General features: G+C 35.8%; 1 long non-coding RNA gene across 1 annotated transcript; it reads left to right on the top strand.

Annotated features, from left to right (window-relative positions):
* The first annotated feature begins 691 nt into the window (after positions 1-691).
* On the top strand, positions 692-6,720 carry LOC125688373 (uncharacterized). Its single transcript, XR_007374697.1, has 3 exons — positions 692-1,025; positions 2,068-2,167; positions 5,410-6,720. It is a non-coding gene; the product is annotated as an uncharacterized LOC125688373 (long non-coding RNA).
* The last annotated feature ends 4,980 nt before the right edge of the window (positions 6,721-11,700 follow it).

Here is an 11,700-nt window from a genome sequence, read left to right as displayed (position 1 = left end):
ATTCCAGTGCCTAACTACTCTCAGAGAGAAAAAGTTTTTCCTCATGTCTAACCTAAACCTCCGCTGGTACAACCTGCAGCTGTTTCCCCAGGTTCTATTTGTTGCCTGGAAGAAGAGGCCAAACCCCTCTTCACCACAACCTCCCTTCAGGAAATTGTAGAGTGCAATGAGGTCTCCTCTGAGCCTCTTCTCCTTTCACGATCCCATGCTGGCTGGGCCTGATTACTGCATGACAGTTACTGCATGAGATACCCTGGGAAACTGTCCTTGGGGACAAAGGAACAGAACAGATCTGGGAGCTACTTAAGTATACCCTTCTGAGAGCAGAAGACCTCTCCATCTTCCAACATAAGAAATCAAGCAGAGGAAATAGAAAACTGTCATGGCTGAGAAAGGACCAGCTGGACAAACTGAGGGAAAAGAAGGAAGTGTATAGGCAGTGGAAGCAGGGATGTATGGCTTGGGAAGAATATAAGGACATGCTCCTGATATGCAGAAATGGGAACAGGAAAGCTGTGCACAGGTATAACCAAACTTGACAAGGGATGTGAAAAATAACAAGGGATTCAACAGGGTACAGTGATCAAATGAGAAATGCCAAGGAGAGTATACCCTCCTGGCAAATGGGAAGGGAGAATTGGCTTCAGCAGACATGGAGAAGGAAGAGGTACTTTCCTTGGTCTTCACTGGCAGTCAAGCTTCCCATATCTCTCACGTCTCTGAACCTCTAGGCAGGAGACAGGGGAGTAAAATCTCTCCAGCTATAAAAGAAGAGCAATTTCAAGACTGCTTCATGAGACTGAAACTGTACAAGTCTATGGATCTGGCTGATGTAGTTGCCAAGATGATCTCCATCATATTGGAACAGTCATGGCTATCACATGAAGTCTCCAATGACAAGGAAAAGGGAAATATTGATCCCATTTTTAAGAAGGAAGAAAAGTAGACCCAAGGAACTGTAGGTGTTGAGCCTCATGTCTGCCTGGGAAGATCATGGAACAGATCCTCCTAGAAGCTATGTTAAGGTATGTATGAGTTGAGGAGGTGATCCAAGATAGACTCCACGGCTTCACTAAGAGCAGATCACGCCTGACCAATCTAGCAGCCTTCTATGATGGGTTGACAGCTTCAGTGGACAAAAGAAGGGCAACTGATGTTTTCCATCTGGACTTGTGCAAGTCCTTTGACATGACCACACAGCATATACTTATCTCAAAATTCAATATGTCCCTTGTTTTTAATTTAAATTTGAGTATTACAATTGCTTATTTATTTTTCATTCAATTGCTACTAGAACCTTTTATAAGTTTAATTTTTATTTAAATTGGATCCCCTTAAATAATTTTATGTTGTGCACAAATTCTTCTAATTTCTGATTGATTCTCCACATATTATTTATGAATATACTGACCATCCTGCAGACATTTAGGCTATATTTGTATGCAAAATGAAGAAGATCTGGTTTGATCTCCAGCCTATGGCTGACTATGATCAAAAACAAAGTCAAGGATTGAATTCATGATTAAGTAATGCATGAACAGTCAAAGGTCCAGTGTAATCTTTCCTTCTTTTCCTACATGGAAATGCAAAAATTTGTGCTACCTGCTGTGTAGATGCCTTATGTTTTGAAAACTAAACACCCCTCCCCCAGTTATTAAGCTGTTAATAATCCCGAGATAATATTCTCTTCTATTCCGCTTAAGACTTTTATGTGGAACAGAGTTGACAGTGTTTTAGAAATCAAGTATACTATGTATGCTGTATGAACTGAATATTTATCCATAGGCTCACTGATCCTAGTATGTTTTTGATGTGCAACTTTCTTTCATAGGAATTGTGTAATCTCTTTGCAAAATAGTGCTAATAAGTAAACATAAATTCTGTCAAAATGGCACCTTCAATAATATGTAGAAAAATCTTTGATCTGTTACTAATTTAGTTTTATTCATATATAAATCAACATTAAACATGTTGTCCACCTATAAAATCATTTCTCCTATCATTGGTTCTACAGGATATCACTTAATAGAATAAATTGGTAGATCTAAATTTTTTTTCTGTTTTCAGAGAACATTACCTGAGATCACCCAAGAATAAATACATAACAAGCACTGATAGGCTTTGTACTATTTCGCTTACAGATCTACAGATGCAAATTGTAAAACAGGTAATTTTACAATTCTCTGATATTACCAATGATGTATGGTGATATTTCAAACTGTCAGTTACTGTGTTTTTCACAAAAATAAAAATAAAATAAAATAAAATAAAATAAAATAAAATAAAATAAAATAAAATAGTGTTAATTATGCTATTTTTTTAAATATTATTGTGGATATATTAGAAAACTAGTATTGTGTGGTGGGTTTGCAAGTAGAGCACCACAATTACTCCTACCAGTCTTCTCTGTACTTCATCTACACATTTCTACTAAGAATTTATTCTTCAAACATATTCTTTGAGTAGTCCAAGACTTATTTCATCAGTAATAAAGTCTCTTGTTACACTTGCAATGTCATCTGGAGGGAAGGATTTCTGAAGAGCAAACAGAGCAGCTGTTGCCTGGTAGGGAGGTAGATCAATGACTTGACACTTGGCAGCTCTAAGTCTGTATAGAGTTTAATAGTTGAAAGGCAGTGTACAAGAAAATTGAAGGCTGTTCACCTCGTGGGTCCAACACTCCTAGGCTTTGTAAATTACTGTGGCTTAATAAAAAAAAAAAAAAAAAGTGGTACCTCATTTTAATAACAGTAACTATAAAAAAGCTTTTTTTTTTTTTTACACAGTCACAAATTCTAGTTTTTAAATCCATGAGACTTAACAGAATGCCAGAATATTTATGATATATACAAACTATGTACATGTACATAAATTTTTCTTTTAGCTTTGACTGCATTGAGAAACCAAAATTCCTCTTTAAATAGATAGCATTTAAACCAGATGCACAAAATAATGTTTAATCATATTTAATCAATGATTAAATAAACTTTCATGAAATCATGACATCCACTGTAACTTTGACAAAGCTCAAGAAACAATTAATTACTAAAATAGAAAATGCTTAAAAACAAAGATACAGAACACACATTTTCTTTTATATGAAGGATACTGCTTCTAGATGTTGATAAATTATGTGTTTGCAGTTCATTAACTTCATTTTTTTTATGTGGATTGACAACTAGAACAAAGCTTGAAAGTGTTACAAATTTTACACTTTAATTATTATTCTCTTTATATTAAACTGTATATAAATTTGAGCTGCCAGATGTCAAGTCATTATTTTGCCTCCCTACTAGGCAACAGCTGCTCTGTTCACTCTTCAGAAATTCTCCTTTCCAAATGACATTGTGAGTGTAACAATCAACCCTAACCCTAACCTTTATCCTTGAGAGGAAAATTCTACTGTTCAATATTGTCCTTTTCCCTGGCACCAGCAAGTGGTAAATTTTAACAGTAGTGTAGAAAATATATTACCTGGGGTTTCGTAACATTTAGGAAAATTCATGGGATCTTACTGCATTGACAGCAAAATTTCAACAATATCAAGTGGCAATAAAATTTCAGTTATAATTTTAAGAATTATAACATTAAAAGGATAAATATTTGTGCCTTTGTTACTAATACGTTTTTTCACTTAAGCACTACACACTGAAAAATCAATGGATTTCCATAGGTCGTGAAATTGAAATAGAATCTGAAGAAGGTCCAAAAAATATTGTATAATATTAAAAACACAACTACATTGTACTTAGTTTGATTTCTCTCAAGAGTGAATAGAATTATATCTACCAGTATTCTTATTCTGTTCAGTAGCTGTGGTATTTTTGCACTGATGGGCAGCTAAGTTCCCTCACACTGCTTTCTCATTTACCCTCATCAAAAGAACAGGGAGAAAAAATAAGGTTAAAAAAGCACCAGGGGTTGAAAAGGACAGAGAAATCACTGAATAGTAATTGTCATTCACAAAAAAAATGCTTAACTTAGGGAAATTAAGGTTATTGCTTATTGATAACAGAATGGAACAGTGAGAACCAAAAGCAAAATTTTTGCTCAAAGAGTAGTGAGGCACTGGAACGGGTTGATCAGAGAAGCTGTAGATACCCCATCACTGAAAACATACAGGGGCAGATTGGATGGGCAGCCTGATCTAGTGGGTGGCAATTCTGCCCATGGCAGGATGGATGGAACTACATGGTCTTTATGATCTTTCAAACCATTCTGAGATTCTACTATTCTATGAACCTACTCTAGATGGTATTCTTGATCTCTGATTGGATTGGACCAGAAAACCTCTGAAGGTCCCTTCCAAACTCAGAAATGTAGATTCTGTGATTCTGTGAATCTAATCTCACTGAAAATTCATCTTGGTTCTTTCAATATATAAAAAATTAATATTTTAATAGAACTTATCGATGTAAGTGCTGTATATTAATATTGTATAAAGTTCCATATACTTTCAAAGATATACTAATTTCTATGTAGCAGTATTTCAGGATGTTTTCACTGGCAGTCAGTAACAGAAGTGGCCTCATCACTGTTTCTGAGATTTTACACCTGTGCTACATTTTTCCATTTATTCTTGAGATGTACTTAATATTCATGTTCATTGCTATACAATTCTTGTTCTGAGTTAAAATCCAATACCTTTTCACTGTAGAATTTATAAATGTGGATAGTATGAATGGAATAATTGGAATTATTTCAGTATTCATTTGCACTATTTGCAGTGTAGGGAGTTCACAGATTGAAATGAATGAGACATAACCATTTAACTAACAAATCAGATTTTTAGAGGATTTGAATTAGGTTAATGTACTATTTTTTTAATTTAACATATACATTTGCACCAATCACAAGGTGATCAGTGAAGCAGAGAAGGAAATGTGAAATGAATCTTCCATAGATCATACAGATTTCCCTTTGTTTTACAGGATCTTTCCCTGTAACCACGTTATAATCGCTCTTTGCTGCTTTTGCTTTGTCAGAGTAAAGCAAATGACACTTGTCGGAATCAGTAATGTCCTAACATATAATAGCCATGTTTCTGTGGAATTTGTCCATTCTGGAAAATGTCAAAGAGACAATAAAGACTTTGTACATTATAACATACGTCTTAGAGAAACACTAGTTTATATTCCGCATTGAAATCTGTTAGAGGGATGAATGAATGAATGTAAAGTTGTTTCTAAATGTACTAGTGAATAGTGTAAATGAACTAGTGTAATATAGTTCATTTGATAGTAATATAGCCTATCAAATATTTTTATCTTCATTTAACTTATCTATTAATAAAGAGATCAGTTTTTTATGGAATGGTATGTTATAAAAAATGGTAGTTATAAAAATCATTTTCTTATACCTGTTTTCCTTTATATAAAAAAAAAAAACTTTTTTTTTTTTTTTCCTCAGATACCAAATCGCTGATTCTCAAAATGCTTTTATCTACATTTGTGTTGAAGCCAATGAGGACTGTAACAAGAATGGGACTTTGAATAATACATCTTCTCACATACTCGCATGCTGCTAAAACTATATTAAAAATACAGATTATGTATATAATTTGGTATTAACACTTCATATTAGTGAGAATAATCTTCTTTGTAATGTTGGATGATTTGCATGAGTTAGTATTCTGACATACATGGCTTTCAAATACTTTGCATTATATAATGATGCCTTTTTTCTCATCTTTCTAATTAATGAAAACTAGTGTTTATTACATCTAATTTAGTGTTACCTCACTGAAAGGTAGCTAAACATCTCTGAAACACAAAGTGTGATCTACTTCACTTTGCATAACTATATAATTTTCTAAGTACTTAATGGAAGGAATCAAGTACTTCTGCAAGTGGTAGTCAGCTTGATATAGATGCTTTCTTTCAGGTAATCATTAGAAATTGTTTGCTGTTTCTTGCCATTCTCAAAAGCTACATGGTCAGTGAGTCAAAGAATCCTCAAGACAACTATTCAAACACAAAAGGCTCTTAGTTTCAGGATCTCTTGAGCCTGATGGGAAAAATCAATCTTTTGGTTAATTAGTATATGCTCCCATTATGTTGTTGCACTCCAGAAAATTTTCTTTGACCTTGCAAAGCAGCTTTCAAAACAGTCTATACAAATTTGAATGTTCTGAAGAATGTGTTAAACTCGTAGAGTATTTGCAATGGTGACCTGATCTATAAAATCATTAACTGCTTTTGTAACCAGATTTTTGCTTAATTAGTATGGTTTTGACACAATGAAGTAAAAATTTTCTGCCTTGCCCCTTTGTGACTATGCCATAATGGTAGATAACTAGCAAATTGATTTAGTTCAATATGCAGTGTAACAAGCATTATAGTTGATTCAGAGAGACATCTTCCCACACAGGAAGACTCCTTTGTCAATATAAAACCATTAGGAATCTGTCTTATTTCATGACTGAATCTTCATTTTACTTTTTCTTGTGTGAAATATTTCCATTCCCTGAACTTTGTATGTTCTTTTTTTGACATACTGACAGGCATATGTGGCACAAGTACCTAAAACTGGATTGCTACAGAACTGGCAAAACTTATGAATTAATCCTCTCACAAAAGATTTCATGATTACGGCTAGATGCCTACTAAATCATCCCCTGTAAGTCATTATTCACTTAAATCTGATGCACTAACAACTCACAGCCTTGTTTTATACAGATGTTAATCGTGAAGTTCAATTTAAATGAAATAGAATTAAGTACTGTGCATTTTAAATTGTGAAAACAATGTTATAATTAGAATATTAATGGCATTTGTATCAAACAGTATAAATGTGCAACATTAAACTGCCTGCTTCCTGGAACCTAGCCTCCTTGTCTCCCTTGCCAGCTGTCACAGCCTTCACTCTTTCTGTCATCAGGCTGACGACAGGAGAAATTTACTCCTCAACTTGGAACTGTCTGATTAATCCTTACATACAACTGGTTGCAGAGGCAGCTGCAGATTCTCAGCCCATTTGTATGATATTCTACAATACAATGTCAATCAGATGATATTATTTTTGAAATAATAAGGAAATATGAATAACTAATCAGATTGCAATGGGAGAGTATACACACCCACAAAAATACCATGTTGAGCAAATACATCTGGTCTTACCCTGAATTCCAATCTCATGGGCACTTTCCGAATCTTTTCATCATCAGAAGCAAAATGAAAGAAGGAGTTGGAACAAAAAGTTGACCTTTCAGGAGTGAAAGAAAAATAATTATAGAACAACGATGTGTATATCCAGTATTCTTGTTAATCCCCTGTGGTAGTTTCACTATGATGCACAGCCAAACTCCACATTACTTTCTCACTCCCTCTCAAAGAAAGAAGTGCAGAAAATAAAATGAAAAAGGGCTCAAGGTTTAAGATATGTACAAGGAGATCGTCGAGAGACTGAATATGAGCCAGCAGTGCGCTCTGGCAGCTCGAAAGGCAAATGGGATCCTGGGCTCCATCAGGAGAGGGGTGGCCAGCAGGGACAGGGAGGTGATTGTCCCTCTCTACTCGGCTCTTGTGAGGCCCCATCTGGAGTACTGTGTCCAGGTGTGGAGCCCTCAGTACAAGAAAGACATTGAGATTTTGGAAAGGGTCCAGAGGAGGGCGACTAAGATGATCAAGGGGCTGGAGCACCTCCCCTATGAGGACAGGCTGAGGGAGTTGGGCTTGTTCAGCCTGGAGAAGAGAAGGCTGCAGGGTGACCTCATTGCAGCCTATCAATACCTGAAGGGAACCTACACCCAGGAGGGGAGTAAACTCTTCAAAAGGGCTGACAACAGCAGGACTAGGGGAAATGGTTTTAAGTTGAAGGAGGGAAGATTTAGGTTAGATGTTAGGGGGAAGTTCTTTACTAGGAGAGTGGTTAGGCCCTGGAACGGGCTGCCCAGGGAGGTTGTGGATGCCCCGTCCTTGGACGTGTTTAAGGCCAGGTTGGACGGGGTCCTGGGCAACCTGATCTGAATGTGTATGTTTGGTGGCCCTGCTAGGCAGGGGGGTTGGAACTACATGATCCTTGGGGTCCCTTCCAACCCGGGTGATTCTGTGATTCTGTGATTCTGTGATTCTGTGATCGCTCACTTATTGCTGTAAAGGGCAAAACAGACTCAGCATAGGGAGATTAATATAATTTACTGCCTACTGATAAAAGATGAGAGCAGTGAGAATGAAAAGAAAACTAAACCACCTTTCTCCATGCCACCTCATTCTACTTTCTCCCCAGAACAGCAAAAGGGAATAGAATTTGTGGTCAGTCTATAACACTTCATCATCTTCCATTCCTTCATCTTCACATTCTTCTCCTATCAGTGTGAGGAACCTCTCACTGGAAGTAGCTTTCCAGAAATTGTCCTATATTGGCTTTGTACAGACTGCAGTTCTTCAAGAATGACTCAAATACAGATCCGTACCATTAGCTCTATCCTTGTCAACGGTTTACGGGCTGGTTCGGCCTGGTTCTGCAGATCCGCACCTCCGGGAAAGGGGAAACAGAGGACCCCAAAATACTTGAAAACAACAGCAATAATCTGAGGTGGAACAAATGATTTACTAAATATAGTATTAGCAAAAAATACAATGAGAGAGAGAGAGAGAGAGTCTGTCTGGATGGTAGATAGACCTCACCACAATGTATCACTTGTTTCCATATGAAACAACAGCAGTGGATATCAGTCAGTGGACCGTATAAGGCTTGGTAGTCTCTCAGTGACATCCCTGATGAAAGCCCCTGGTAAGCAACACACCTCTAAAGAGTGAGTAAAGTTGGCAAATGAGTGCCGCTATGCCTCTCAGAAAAGAGTTGCCTTCTTCTATCACTCATTACCTTTTTTTTTTTTTTATTGCACTTTTTGTTCTGCAGGGAGCAGATCAAGCTAGCATAGTCAGATACAGTGTCTCTTCTGATGTGATGGGTCTTTTTCTTCAGCCTGTAAAGCACTGAAGCATTTCTGCTACAGTTCCCTAGACTTCAGGGGAGATCTCTTCCTCCTTACCATCAAATTTAGGCAATGCAATATTTCCATGAATATTTCAAGTAAAATAGTACCTATGTTTTTCCATGAATTTGCATTTTTTCACACTAGTTGCATATATTCTTATAAGTACATAGTCTTTTTGTTTATCACGACATTTCTGTGCACAATTAATTTTGTATCTAATAAGGCAGTAAAGTTGCTGAATCAACTATAAATTGTTTTAAGTTAGTTTTTGCAGATTAACTAACACAAAAGCAATAAATATTTTCCACATTAAACTTGGATATTAATGCTCTTCACAACATGCAGATAAGTGTAAGTTTTACTATTTAAACATATATTGTGAAGATCCATTTGCACTACCAAGAACTTATAGAATAAGTCTTCTAAGATTTTCAAAATTGTTCCTTCACTTAATCTTAAGGTCTCTTGACCTTCAGCTAAATTTATACTCATGATTTAATGAGATGTTGTAGAAAATTCTCACAAACTGAGTTTTGAGATTATTCAGACATCTCATCTATGCAAATTTCATTTGCTAGTAATTATTATTCCTTAAGAGAGTTTCAATCGTATTTTAAAAAGCAGGTTCTCAATAGCTCTCTTCAGGAGGTCTCAATACAATGAAAGATAATTCCCTCTTTGCATACGAACTCTTGTACCTATGCCTGCTAATTGATCAAAATTACTTGTCTAATTAAAAGCTGTAGAGCATTCTCATAAAATTTGCATACTTAGAAAAAACAGTTGTGTTCTTTTTCACAAATGTGTTGCTATGCTCAGATCTTCCTAACAACCCAGAGCAACTAAACTGATTGGAAATGTATTTTGTTTTAGTAGAATTAGACTGTTTCTTTTAAAGAAGTATAATCTGTCTAGTGAGTCAGCATAAGGCTTTCATCCCCTAAAAATGAGATAGCACAAAGAATATGTTATTTGATATGAAGAAGACTAGGAAAATAAAAATATAATTTAATCTTAATGTCCTCTTTTAATGGCTAAACAGAGTATGAAAATCAAGAACATACAATAAAAATGACTGATACACATTAAAAATTACAGCTCATGTCCCTAAGAGATCTCTAGTTAAAGAAAATGTTGAGACGATGTATTAAAGCTAATCAATATAACAACTGAAAAGAAATCTGCTGATCTATGCAGTTAAATCCTAAATCTGCTGATCTATGCAGTTTAACTGAAGGTGAGAGGGTTTTTTTTTTTCTTCCTAATTTATTCATTAAATTTCATCTCTCCCTGTTTTTAAGTTCTTTGTGGGCAAATTTGAATGCTCTCAGATGTATTAATCATTTCATACTGTCCAGAAAATAATTTATGTGAATATTTTTTGTCAAGTAAATAATTTAAAAGTAATGTATATAGAAGCAAAAATTAAATTTTGATGCAATTTCATCAGTCATGTCTGAGTAGTTGATATGTGAATCTAAAACCTAATTCAGATTATCAAATACTTAGAAAGTATTTTACTTCAAGTTTCTTTTTACTTACAAAGTAAAACAAGATGTTGAACAAGACCAGACCCAGCACCGACCCCTGAGGAAGCATCCTGTATAGCATCCTGTGCTTATCCATAGTAGTAAACAAACCTTTAAGAAATACCAGATCTACTGTAAGTAGTTTACAAATTTGTAATATCTTAAAGAGGCCTTATCCTAGTTTTCAGAATGCAATAATTGTTCAAGTATAATTTTTACTGGATATGGCAAAACAGAATATATCTGTGTATCAGTTAATTATTCTGGATTTTACTGTAGTTCAAATGTTCTTGTAATTTAAATGTTAAGTATTTCCCATAATTGTACATGAGGCATACACAAAATCAGCAGATGGAATGTGAGTTGTCTGTGATGCCAACACATGCAACTTTTACCCAAGCACAGCAAAATCTGTATCTAATTGATCATATCAGAGATAGGAACATAGAATCACATAGATTGGCAAAGAACTTTCTGATCACTAAGTTCAACAATTAACCTGACCTACCAAGTCTTATTACCTAACTGTGTCCCTTGGTGCCATATTCATACATTTCTTGAATACCTCCTGGGGTAGAGAATCTACTGCTTTCCTGGGCAGCTGATTCCAGTGCTTGATCACTCTCTCCATGAAGAAACTCTTTCTAACATACCATCTAAACCTTATCTTGCACAACTTGAGACCATTTCCTTGCATCCTATCTCTAGTTACCTGAGACAGGAGATTGACACTCTACAACCTCCCCTCAGCCTCTCCTTCCCCAGACTAAACAACCTCAATTCCCTCAGCTGCTCTATGTAACTCTTGCTTCTAGTTCCTTCATCAGCTCCGTTGCTCTTCTCTGCATATGCTTAAGCACCTCTAAATCCATGCTGTAATGACGGGCCTCAAATTCAACATAACATTCAACACATATTCTCATTGATACCATATAGAAAGGGACAATCACTTTGCAGTTCTACTGGACACTGTTTCTTATGTAGCCCAGAGTGTCATTGGCTTTCTTGGACACTTGGGCATACTGCTGGCTCATGTACAGCCATCTGGTAACTAACACCTCCAGGTCCTTTTCTGCTGAACAGTTTTCCAAATAATCTGTCGTAAGTATCTATCACTGCATCACATTGATATGATGTGATATGATATGCTCCAACTGCAGAACCCCCACACATCTATTCCAATTTCAGGAAATATAAAAGATGCACTAATTCAGTCCTTAGACACTTAAG

The sequence above is a fragment of the Lagopus muta genome, chromosome 1 (assembly GCF_023343835.1).
Source record: "Lagopus muta isolate bLagMut1 chromosome 1, bLagMut1 primary, whole genome shotgun sequence".
NCBI lineage: Eukaryota > Metazoa > Chordata > Aves > Galliformes > Phasianidae > Lagopus > Lagopus muta.
The sequence above is the reverse complement of the archived record's forward strand: the minus strand, read 5'-3'. Positions and strand labels throughout refer to the sequence as shown.